Source organism: Akebia trifoliata, chromosome 4 (genome assembly GCF_017979445.1).
Source record: "Akebia trifoliata isolate Shusen 1 chromosome 4, ASM1797944v1, whole genome shotgun sequence".
Classification (NCBI taxonomy): domain Eukaryota; kingdom Viridiplantae; phylum Streptophyta; class Magnoliopsida; order Ranunculales; family Lardizabalaceae; genus Akebia; species Akebia trifoliata.
This window is the reverse complement of record NC_141378.1, coordinates 18,241,390-18,252,042: the sequence shown is the minus strand read 5'-3', so window position 1 is coordinate 18,252,042 and position 10,653 is coordinate 18,241,390. Positions and strand designations below refer to the sequence as shown.

General features: G+C 34.2%; 1 pseudogene across 1 annotated transcript; it reads right to left on the bottom strand.

Moving 5' to 3' along the window:
• Positions 1-129: 129 nt before the first annotated feature.
• LOC147404281 (dihydrolipoyllysine-residue acetyltransferase component 5 of pyruvate dehydrogenase complex, chloroplastic-like) lies at positions 130-3,935 on the bottom strand (annotated as a pseudogene). Its single transcript, XR_015177725.1, has 6 exons — positions 2,893-3,935; positions 2,099-2,289; positions 1,918-2,005; positions 848-918; positions 639-737; positions 130-514 (listed from the first exon to the last, which is right to left on the bottom strand). The product of XR_015177725.1 is annotated as a dihydrolipoyllysine-residue acetyltransferase component 5 of pyruvate dehydrogenase complex, chloroplastic-like (transcript).
• Between the last annotated feature and the right edge of the window lie 6,718 nt (positions 3,936-10,653).

Genomic DNA, 10,653 nt, shown 5'->3' with positions numbered 1-10,653 from the left:
AGAAACCTAAACCAGGTATCTAGGTCCTGATTTAACAATGCTCCAAAAATTAAATATAATAATAAAAAAAAAGTTTGAATCTAGTGCTGCAGGTTTTAGGTTTCATATAAACAAATTGAACAAACCCAATACATCAAAGATATATGTCCTCATTACAATTAAAATTGAAGTATCTGACATGGATTCAACAACCATTTTGAAATATCCAATTGACATAGAAGAAAAGAACATTAAACTTCAACAATTCGTTTACTCTTTTTTAAGTACAACTCATTGAACATATAGCGATTAACTCCGGACATAAGTCTACTCAATCAGTGTAAACTATCAAAGATCAAAATAGTTGAACAATTTCTAATCTCATAAAATAGGAAACCCAAGATTATGTGATTTGATAGATGAGGAGGGACTACAGGGTGAGATCTTTGGGGTCCTCAATAATCTTTGCTAGAGTTTGCAAGAAGGAAGCCAGATCAGCCCCATATATGACATGATAATCAGCTGTAACATTTACCTGCAAAAATTTGCATTTCTGTTTCCCAAGTAAGGCGTTTTCTAAAATAACTTCTCTAAGAATTAAGGAAATAGATCCTCCCGTGTCAATGTTAACAATGTTGGGATCATGAGACCATCCTCACCTGCATTTGGCTTTTTACACCGATTCGACCATCCTTGGCAGCGGCTAAAGTAGGCTGTGATGCTCCAACAGCCATTATCGCTCCTTGCATCAGTCCCACCTAAATCAGAATATGAGATTTCCAAAAACTCATGATATTCAATCCCAATCTTTTACTCTATGATTACTTGCAGGGGAAGCAATTTGACCACGGAGTTTGAGATTACTTACAGTTCCAGGAGGCAGGATTGCATCAAATCGATCCACACCAAACATCCCAAGGTTTGAAAGAGTGAACGTACCTTCAAAACCAACAAGTGGGCATTGTGAGCAAATGTCAAGTACAATTGTTACCAATAGTGATTTGGTGCCGAAGTCATATAGTGCATAGCAGTGTTTTTAGAGGCGTATGATCCTTACCCCTCGAGGCACGCCTTGCAATAAGGTTCATTAAAAACGCCCTGAGGTGTAACGTTGAAACTCAAAAGCAACTAAGGCTTCTGTCTCAAACCAAAAGGCTTGCGGAAGGCATACGCCTTAAAGTGAGGCATATGCCTTTTGTCGAGGCTTACGCCTCATTTATTTTTCTATTTTGTCTATCTTTCTTAAATAAATACTTTTCATCTTTATATATATATACACACATTTCTTCTTACTTCTTGTTTTATTAGTTAAGCAAGATCTTATAAATTTCATCTATGCTACCATTTCTTTGTTGCATGCAAAGAAAATTGTTGATTTGAGTTGATTTATAAATAAAGTTTGTTAGTAATTTAAAAATATATTTAATTATATTTTTACAGTAAGCATAATATAGTTATTTAGTATAGAAACTTTCAACTATTATACATAAAATAATATATTTTATATTATTATTTATTGTAATGGATCAATACCTAGAATTCATTTATGTATTTGATAATTGGGAATGTGTGGTTGCTATCCTAATTTTTCAATTGTTTAATATTAGTTATTTTATATCTTGCATTATTTATTTAAAATATAATGCATGTGAGGCTTTCGCTTTACGCCTCGAGGCATTGATCAATCAAACGTCTTACCTCACACCTTGATTGCAATCAGAGATGGAAAATTTTACATTAACAAGCTTGTGCATGGCCACTATTTAAAAAACACTAGCCATGAAAATCAAAATCTTTGAAAAGATGAAAATAATGAAACTGATTAATATTTATGTCGATAAAATGACTGAAAGTTTGAAATGCCCATTAAAAAATAATGACTACAGAAAGAAAGATCTTTGTTTGAAAAATGAAAAAAAGAGTACTGAAACAGGAAACCTGTGCTGTATTCATTAGGTTGCAGCTGCTTCGCCTGAGCCTTGTCAACCAACTCTTTCCATTTCCGGGATAATGTGTAGATGTCAACCTACAATAACAATATTAATACTTCCTTTAGTCCAATTATGAGTAGAACATTGTTACAAATACGGAAAACCAGCCAAAATAGAGCAACAACAACCTTATCGGCATCCTGAAGAACCGGAGTAATCAACTCGCCATTCATCGTTACAGCAACAGCAATGTTAATGCTACTGTTGTACGTAAAGCTCTTACCATCTCTACAACTAGAATTCACAGCTGGATGTTTAACCAAAGCAAGTGCGGTCGACTTTGCAAGCAATGCAGTCATGGTCACTCCCTTCGATCTAAAATTTTAAAAAATGTATATAAAGATATAAAGAAGATTACCCATTCAAGAGATCAACGAATTCATCTCATAAACCTTGACCCAATCCTCGTAGAAAGCAACTGAATACTATAATTCTCTTCATTAAGACCAACTATAGCCACAAGCCCAAAATCAAGGTTTAAAGTATCGTATCGATTGAATGTTTTGGTTAATGAAAAAACTGATAGGGTATCAGCCGGTGAATTCGATACAAACTGATACATTCAATGTTTCAGAGTCAATATTTCGTCTAGGTCTTGGCTGATACCGATACATATCTATTAACGTCCATGGGTCAAGAGGTGAGGATTGCCTTCTCTTTACATACTGTACAGAATGGACTTCAATAGGTAATGTGGGACTATTGTTTGAACAGTATCGACTGATACATTCTGATATTTTAAACCATGGCCACAATGAAATTTCTCCAATAGGCATTGAAGTAGTAAACAAACATATATAATAATAAGTTTAAAATGCATCAAAATTTTCGCTTTCAAAATTGACACTCAATGGGTTTTCATTAGATTTCAAAATCAATTATGTAATTTGAGAGGCCACTTTATCTGATCTGAAAGTTTATACCTTTCTGTACAAATCATCAAGGGCATCTGTAGTAATTGTATACCCAACTCTGAACGTCAGAACCTTAAGACTCTCAACCATGTTCCTACTTACAGCACCCTGCATTGTCATAAACGGAACAACACTCCTCAATTCAATACTGCGAGAGCTTGAAACAACACTCCAAGGAGCAGAAGCAGCGATAGCAGTGGAAGGAGCAACAGAAGCAGCAGCATTGACATCTTTGGCAACAATTCTACTCATCGGACCGCTCCCAACAACCGAACCCAAATTCACTTTCATTTCCTTTGCGAGCTTCTTCGCATAAGGAAACGCCACAAAACAACTGAAACAACACTCGTCAAATCTTTATGTGGCAGAGTAGGAGATGGGGTTTCTAGGGTTTTTTCAGAACTCTTTTCTGAATCTAAATCCATCGATGGTGATGAAGTAGTAGAAGAAGAAGAATTGGCCTTTGATCAGGCCTCATCGATCTCATCCTCGGTTTCCGCAAGAAGAGCAATTGATGATCCGACAGTGCCAATTCCACTTCTTCGACCATAATTGCAGCCAAATAACCATCATAGAAGATTTCAACATCCAAGTAGGCCTTATCGGATTCAACAACAACAACACTCTCACCTTTCGAGGGCTTATCACCTTCAGAATTCATCCAAGAAACAATCTTTCCTTCGGTCATTGTGGAACTCAATGCAGGCATGAAGATCTCCCGGATCTTAGCCTCAATTAAGGTTTTTTTAGGGTTCTTGTTGTTTTGGAGAATTAGAGGGAAAGAAGGGAAATTAGGGTTTTTGAGGAGATTTGAAGATGAGGGTATGAAGGAGGTGCTGATATGAAGGAAACCTGACATTTTGATGTCTTTGGGTTTCTGTGGAGTGTCAGTGCGGAGAAGGGAAATGGAGTTGCAGAGAGAGTTTTGGAGAAGAAGAAGAAGAAGAAATGGGGTTTTTTTATATATGTGAAGTTTTTCTTTCTCGAGTGCATCGAAAGTGGGCGGAGGTTTGAAGTCTCAACTACTTTACCGGTTTTTTGGAGAAATGTTTTTGGTGAATATTTGAGATACTCCCCTAAAGTTTTTAAATTAATGGACTTTCTCTTGACTTTAGTCTACCTTAATATATTAATGTAAAATGACCTAATGCCCTCATCTTCAACCTTTAGCTCAATTTTTTTTTTTATTACTTATTTATTTATTTAAATGAGTCATCTTCAACCTCTTGGGTACAAATTTTTAACCGCATCTTCAACGTTAAGATTTTATGTTCTTTGACCTTCAAGGCTCGAGAGCATGATATAATTTTAGAGAAGTAGAAGGTGATGGAATTTTGGCGAAAAAAATTGAGGGTTTTCTTAAAGAGGATATGGCCAGGTTGAGAACGATGGATTGAAAATGAGGTCGAATAATTTTAGTGAGAAAAAAAAGGTGTTACTAAGCCTAATCCACCATAAAAGACACTGAGATACACAAAATAAATCCTCGAGATTCATAACAATCTCAAGGTATTGTTTAACGCATCTCAATGTCTTTTTTGACAGTGGATGAGGCTTAGTAATGTCTTTTTCCTCACTATCATAATTAAGGAAAGGGTTTCTCGAGGAATTAAGGGTGTTTTTTGGTAGATGTTGAAGATGAAGGCATTTTTCATTAATATAAAGAGGAGACTAAGGTCAAAGAGAATGTCATCACTTTGTGATGATGCCCTGTGACTTAGTCAAACGGATGAAAACACCCTTTGACTTAGTCTATTCGAAGAGTAATGGAAAATGACTTAAAATCCCTTGTGTTCAATCTTTAATCAAAATCCCTTGATTTTTCTTCTCAAAACCTTTCATCTTTGGGTTCTTCTAACTTTGTTCAACCTCGTTCTTGCAATTCAATTGAGCATTAATTCTTACTCCGAGTCTTCTACTTGTTTTCACAAAAAGTCTTAAAATTCCTCCAATGTTGATTTGATGCAAACATGTATTGGTATGCATTATTACCAATTTAATTGAAGAGTTAGGCAAAAAACATGGGTAGATCCCCATTCCTAATTATCTTGTAACTAAATTCTTCAAAATCGCTACAATCCTTAAAATGTGATTCTAGTTTAGCACCTTTGAGATTTTGAACAAATGATCTATATATATATACAGGGGAATGCTAACGTCCAATACGTCATGGGGACGTTAACATTGTTCATCACATTTATTTTCTAATGGAGTGCTGGCAATTTGAAGGACTTTTCGCGCATGCACTTGACATACGCTGACGTGAAAGCACATAACTTATTAAAAAAAAAAGTTTCTCTCTCTTGTCTATTCTCTGCCCACATATTTATTTTTTTAGATTTCAAATCTTAAAAATGATTGTTGGGCCCACATTGATGATCACATTAACAATCCAACAACACAGCCATCTAGATTTCATGAAAATATTCATATTCAAATTTTTTTTTTTGAACTTGATCTAATGTGTTTAAAATGGATGGTTACCGAGCACCCAAATTTAAAAATAAAATTCAACGGTGAAAAATAACTATTTTTTTATTTTTAAATTTCATATAATTTTATCCCCTACAACCCCATTTCACCATATCATGATTTTGAATGTCACAAGGTGATCAGATCTAAAAGTTTTTTTTTTTCACTATGAGCAAGAGAAAGAAACTCTATTTTTCTCTTTTTAAAAAAAAAAAAAAAAAAAGTAATGTGCTTTCACGTCAGCGTGTGTGCGCTAAAAGCATGTCAAATTATCATCACTCATTCTAATAATACCTCTCTCCATTTTGTCTTTTAGTGAAAAAGAATAACATGTATTAGTCTTTTACATAATAAATACTATAAGCATTTAAGTATTTTGAAGTATATATATATATATATATATATATATATTTTTTTTTTTGTTGTTGTAATAAATGCTTTGACAATCAATGCCAACATAATAATAAATACATTTATTAATAGCATAATAAATGTATTTATTGTGTAAAAAACTGAAATACTTTTGTTTTTTTTACTAAAAGATAAAATAAGGAGGGGCATTATTAGAATAAAAAAGTGTTGGACAATGCTAAGGCCTTCATGAGGTCTTGGATGTTAGCATTTCCCATATATATATATATATATACACATTTTGTTTATCATGGGTATCCCCACCCTTCGGGTGAGACTAATCTCACGATCACATGTACCGTCACCTTGGAAAGTCCTGCATGCAACCAAGGTCGGAGCTAGATTCTGCCCATGTGGGGACAGCCAAAAGTAAAATTTTTTTTGTAGGGACAACTAAGAGTGAAAAAAAAAATAGTTGTGAGCGGCAATTAAGAGTGGAATCTTTTTTTGTAGGGGCAATAGTGACAGATTTTTTTATTTGTGCTAAAATATGTCTCAATAATTCCCTAATCCATAGACTTTGAAAATTCTTGTTGGGATAAGTGCCCCACTATAAATCCACCCCTACATGCAACTAATTGAGTTGAGGGTCAATCAAAACCTGAAGGGGGATCCCAAGGAATTCATTACTTCATGGGATTTCAAACACTTGACCTACCTTTCCCGAAGAGCTTATCATGGGTTGGCTTGCCACTATGCTAACCTCCCTTGAGGTTCACTCCTGTTTGCCTAAACACACCAACACAATTGATAAAGACATGGTACTTCAAAATTGGAGCTCAGCCTTGCCTCTAGAGTTTACAAGAGATAAATCTCTCAAAGAGATCAAAGATAAACAGCCCAAACCGCTTAGCTCATGTCCATATTTATAAGAAAATAGTGAAACATTTAAGTGAAAACTACTTTCCAACAAAAAAAAAAATGCTCCTCCCGACTTTTGATCTAATCTTTGGTGGAGATAGGTTGTCAATGGATAGTGAAATCTGAGTCCAAATTCTAATCTGTATTCTAAAAATTGGATATCATCCAAAAATTTTGTATATCGGATTCTGATAATTTTTAATATCCAAATATATTTCAGATAGTGGTAAATCTGATCTTATAACATTTGATCTAATTCAATGTTTATTGTTTAATAATACTATGATATATAAAGTCTCCTAATTATCTCACAAGCAACTCATCAGTCATCCCCTTCATCGATTAGGGCTTGGAACTTGCAATTTGCCTTAATCCCTTTATCGCCTCCGAGATAAGGCGATGATTTCTCTGATGATTCTTCAGCTTAGCATTGTTCTATTTCTCTCTCGAACGGATATATTTCTCTTCTTCCTTATCCACCATTAATGAAACTCTCTCTCTCTCTTGAGAATTGTTTTATTGGGCTTATGATTTTAGATTTATGGTTTAAGAAATCCCCTAGTTTAACAAATTAAAATATTTGTAGGTCACCATCCACCAATATCTTAGTTTAGAGGAAATGTGAATAAAAGAGTGGGTTGAAGAGATCTTCAACAATTTGAGATGGATTGAAATTTTTCTTCCGAAAAACCCTCATTATCTAGTGCGATGGTGGTGTCAAAAGAAAATCTCGATGTGCATTCAATAATTTTTTTGAATTCGGATATGACCAATTAGTATTGGTTGACAGCCCTATGGAGAATTAGGCATAAACTCTCAATGTCCCCAAGCCTCAAGACTTCAATCTCTGAGGTACTCCTTGATAATTCTTCTAATGTGGGTATGGGTCATCCCCCTTGTGTGAGCTGCCATTTTTGATAGGTCCCATATGCTTTTTCCTCATGTGTGTGCTACTACTCATCCTAAAAATATGTTGATGTGGGTTTGGTCCACCCCATAAAACTATCATGATCAAGGGTCGAGATGTTGGACGTCCACCAAATCTTCAATCTTTATCGTGGAATTTGGCGACATGGCTCGAGATAGATGGATGGGTCATGAATCATTTATTTTGACTTGGGAACGAATGATTTGATGAAAAACGCGTTGTGGGGATGATTTTGACGGTGTTATGGTTTATGGAGCTTAATGGAAATGGTCAATAAGTTGGTACTGTTAATCAATCCACATATAGCCATTTTTTCGGGAGAAGTCATTTTTGGCTTTTGAGTATAGTGGAATTGGTGCAGCTCCATGGGTATGCCTTGATTTAGGGGTTTCTACATAAATCGTGTTATAATTGATTTTTCTAGTTTATTTCTTTTTTATTCATTCTTTTCAATTATTTCGCATCCTAGGTTCAAGGTTGGAGTTTTTTCGATGTAGTCCAAGATCCTCGACCTTCTTAGATCAAAGAGCAAGCCATCAAGACATCCATGAGAAAAAGTACGATAATCAATTTCGATCAAGTCATCAATCAAGAAATTTAGTCTCAAGAGGGTCAAAAATCCATCTCTCAATACCTATGTGGCATCACACATACTAGTAAGGGTGAGTGTGATTATTTGAGTAGAAATGATATTCACCAAAAAAGAGCATATGAGACCCATCCAAAACTATATTTGGAATTGAGTGATTCACCAAAAAAAGGTTGAGTAATTCCCTTGCCAGTTATATCGTGGCTCAAGTATACCTGGTCGAGTGATTTTCAAAATATTGATCCATCGTTCTCTTATCTGAACATTTTCTATCGATTTCCTTCCATTTCATTCCATCTTCTTCATCTTTTTTTTTTGACCAATTTTCAACCCATAAAATCATTAAAAATAAAATAAAAAACCCAACATTTTACCATTTTTCTAGTCCATTTCTTTTTCAAATTTCATCCAAAATTGAAATCTAAAATTGTCCAAATGTTTTCGACAATATTGCAGCTTGAAACCCCTTTGTCTTGTATCAAATTCATAAGATATACATCAAAGACTATGAAGCAAGTTCATTCCTTCAAAAATTTGCATGAAAGACTAAAAAAAATGTCCCACTAAGCTATAACTTGTATGCTCTCAATAGTTCTCTAAATTCAAAATACTAGACCTTTGTATAAGATGAAATTAACAAATAGAGAAATGATCTATAGAATTGTGAGGATGATCAAATATCCTTGATTTGACACACATCAATACCATAAAGTTTGAATACAAAGTCCATAAAACTTTCAATAACTCCAAATGTTGAATTACAAACCATTTCAAATGAACTTTAGTGAGGACTCCGTGCTCACTTAATATGGCAAGGAAACATTGTACCCTGAAATGCATGCTTAATTTGTGTTTAAAAAGGATAAATTACTCTTTTACCCCCTGTAGTTTGACCTAATTCCATTTTGACACCCTAATGTTTTGAAATTTTGGATGATTTTTTTTTTTTTTAAACGGAATGTCTGGACTGAAGTCCGACTAGGGGGATCAGACGAGCCAGGGCCAAAATCAAGGCATATGGGACCCTCCCCTGGGCATGTACAACACCCGCACATCACACACACACCCCAAGTAAGTGAGGGAACACCGTCGTGGGTGGCGCTGAGGAAATATTACTCATATTGGGTATCAAACACACAACCTACATTTTACTCGTCGATAGAATTGACTAATCTAGTAAAAAAATTACTTATTCTTCTCTGTTTCTTTGCCTTCTATCCATTTTTATACATTTATATGATTAATTTTATATGAAAAATTATCATTCTTGGGTGAATACGACACATGGACCATTGTTCAAATTTACATCGACCCACACAATTATTATTATTAGTATTACTCACTATTAAACGACATTAGTTCATTTTTAATCTCATTGGTCTCCGGAATATAATACATTCATTAGCCATAAAAAGTATTATATTTATATCTTCCAATATAAAAGGAAGATATATTTTATAAGGTTGGAACTTGAATTCAGCCAAATTTTAATGAGTTATCATTTAGAGCTTATTTATTAAGGAGGAACCGTTTCCTTACTAGGATAATGAGGAAAAAGGCGTTATTTAGTCTCATCCACCATTAAAAAGATCTTCAGATGCATAAAAAAGACCTTGAGATTTGCTATGAATATTGATGACTTATTTTACGCATCTCAAAATCTTTATTAATTATGGTGGATGAGGCTTAGTAAGGCCTTTTTTTCCTCGCTATCGTAGTAAGGCTAGTCGGACTCTTTATTAAATTATGAGTGGACATTTTTATACCCGATTAGAAAACTATTTCTTTGAGACTTGGCTCTCAATCCCTCCCTAGTTCCTCCCTACCCCCGTCTCTCTCTCCTCTCTCTCAAAATTATAACTCACCAAACTTTTATTTATTCGTTTTAAGGTCGTTTTCGTGGAGTACTCAAAATGAGATTCTTCCCTTCACATCTTTCTTCAAACATGTTTCTCATATTTATTTCCCTTCTCATTCATGATTGTTTTCATCTTGGACCGGGTCATCAATGGATCGAATCATATTCAAAATCCAAATTCAATTCATTCCGATACATTAATTTCATATTTGGATTTTATAAGAATTCGATTTGATAACCTATAAGATCGGTTCTGGATCAATCATATCCTAACCAGTGAAGGGGCCACAATATTATATATTTTGTTTTAATATATGAAATTTATTTAAATTTAATATATTTTGAGAAATTTCTCATATCGACTTATCACTTTCAATGTTTACGGGAATTTGATGGAACGTAAAGTTATGAAAATATTTAATAAAAATTCTTTTATTATTTTTATTTAAAGGCTAGGATACCTACAAAACATTATAAGATATAAATTAATGGCTAAAAGGACTAAATCTTTTAATATAATTACGAAAATTATGGAAAAAAAAAAAAAACTCGACACAACCACTAAATGATGATTTGTACAACCTTGTTTCTAGGGCTGACAATGATCCGAAACATACTTGATGTCTGAACCGGTTCGAAAAACATGAAAA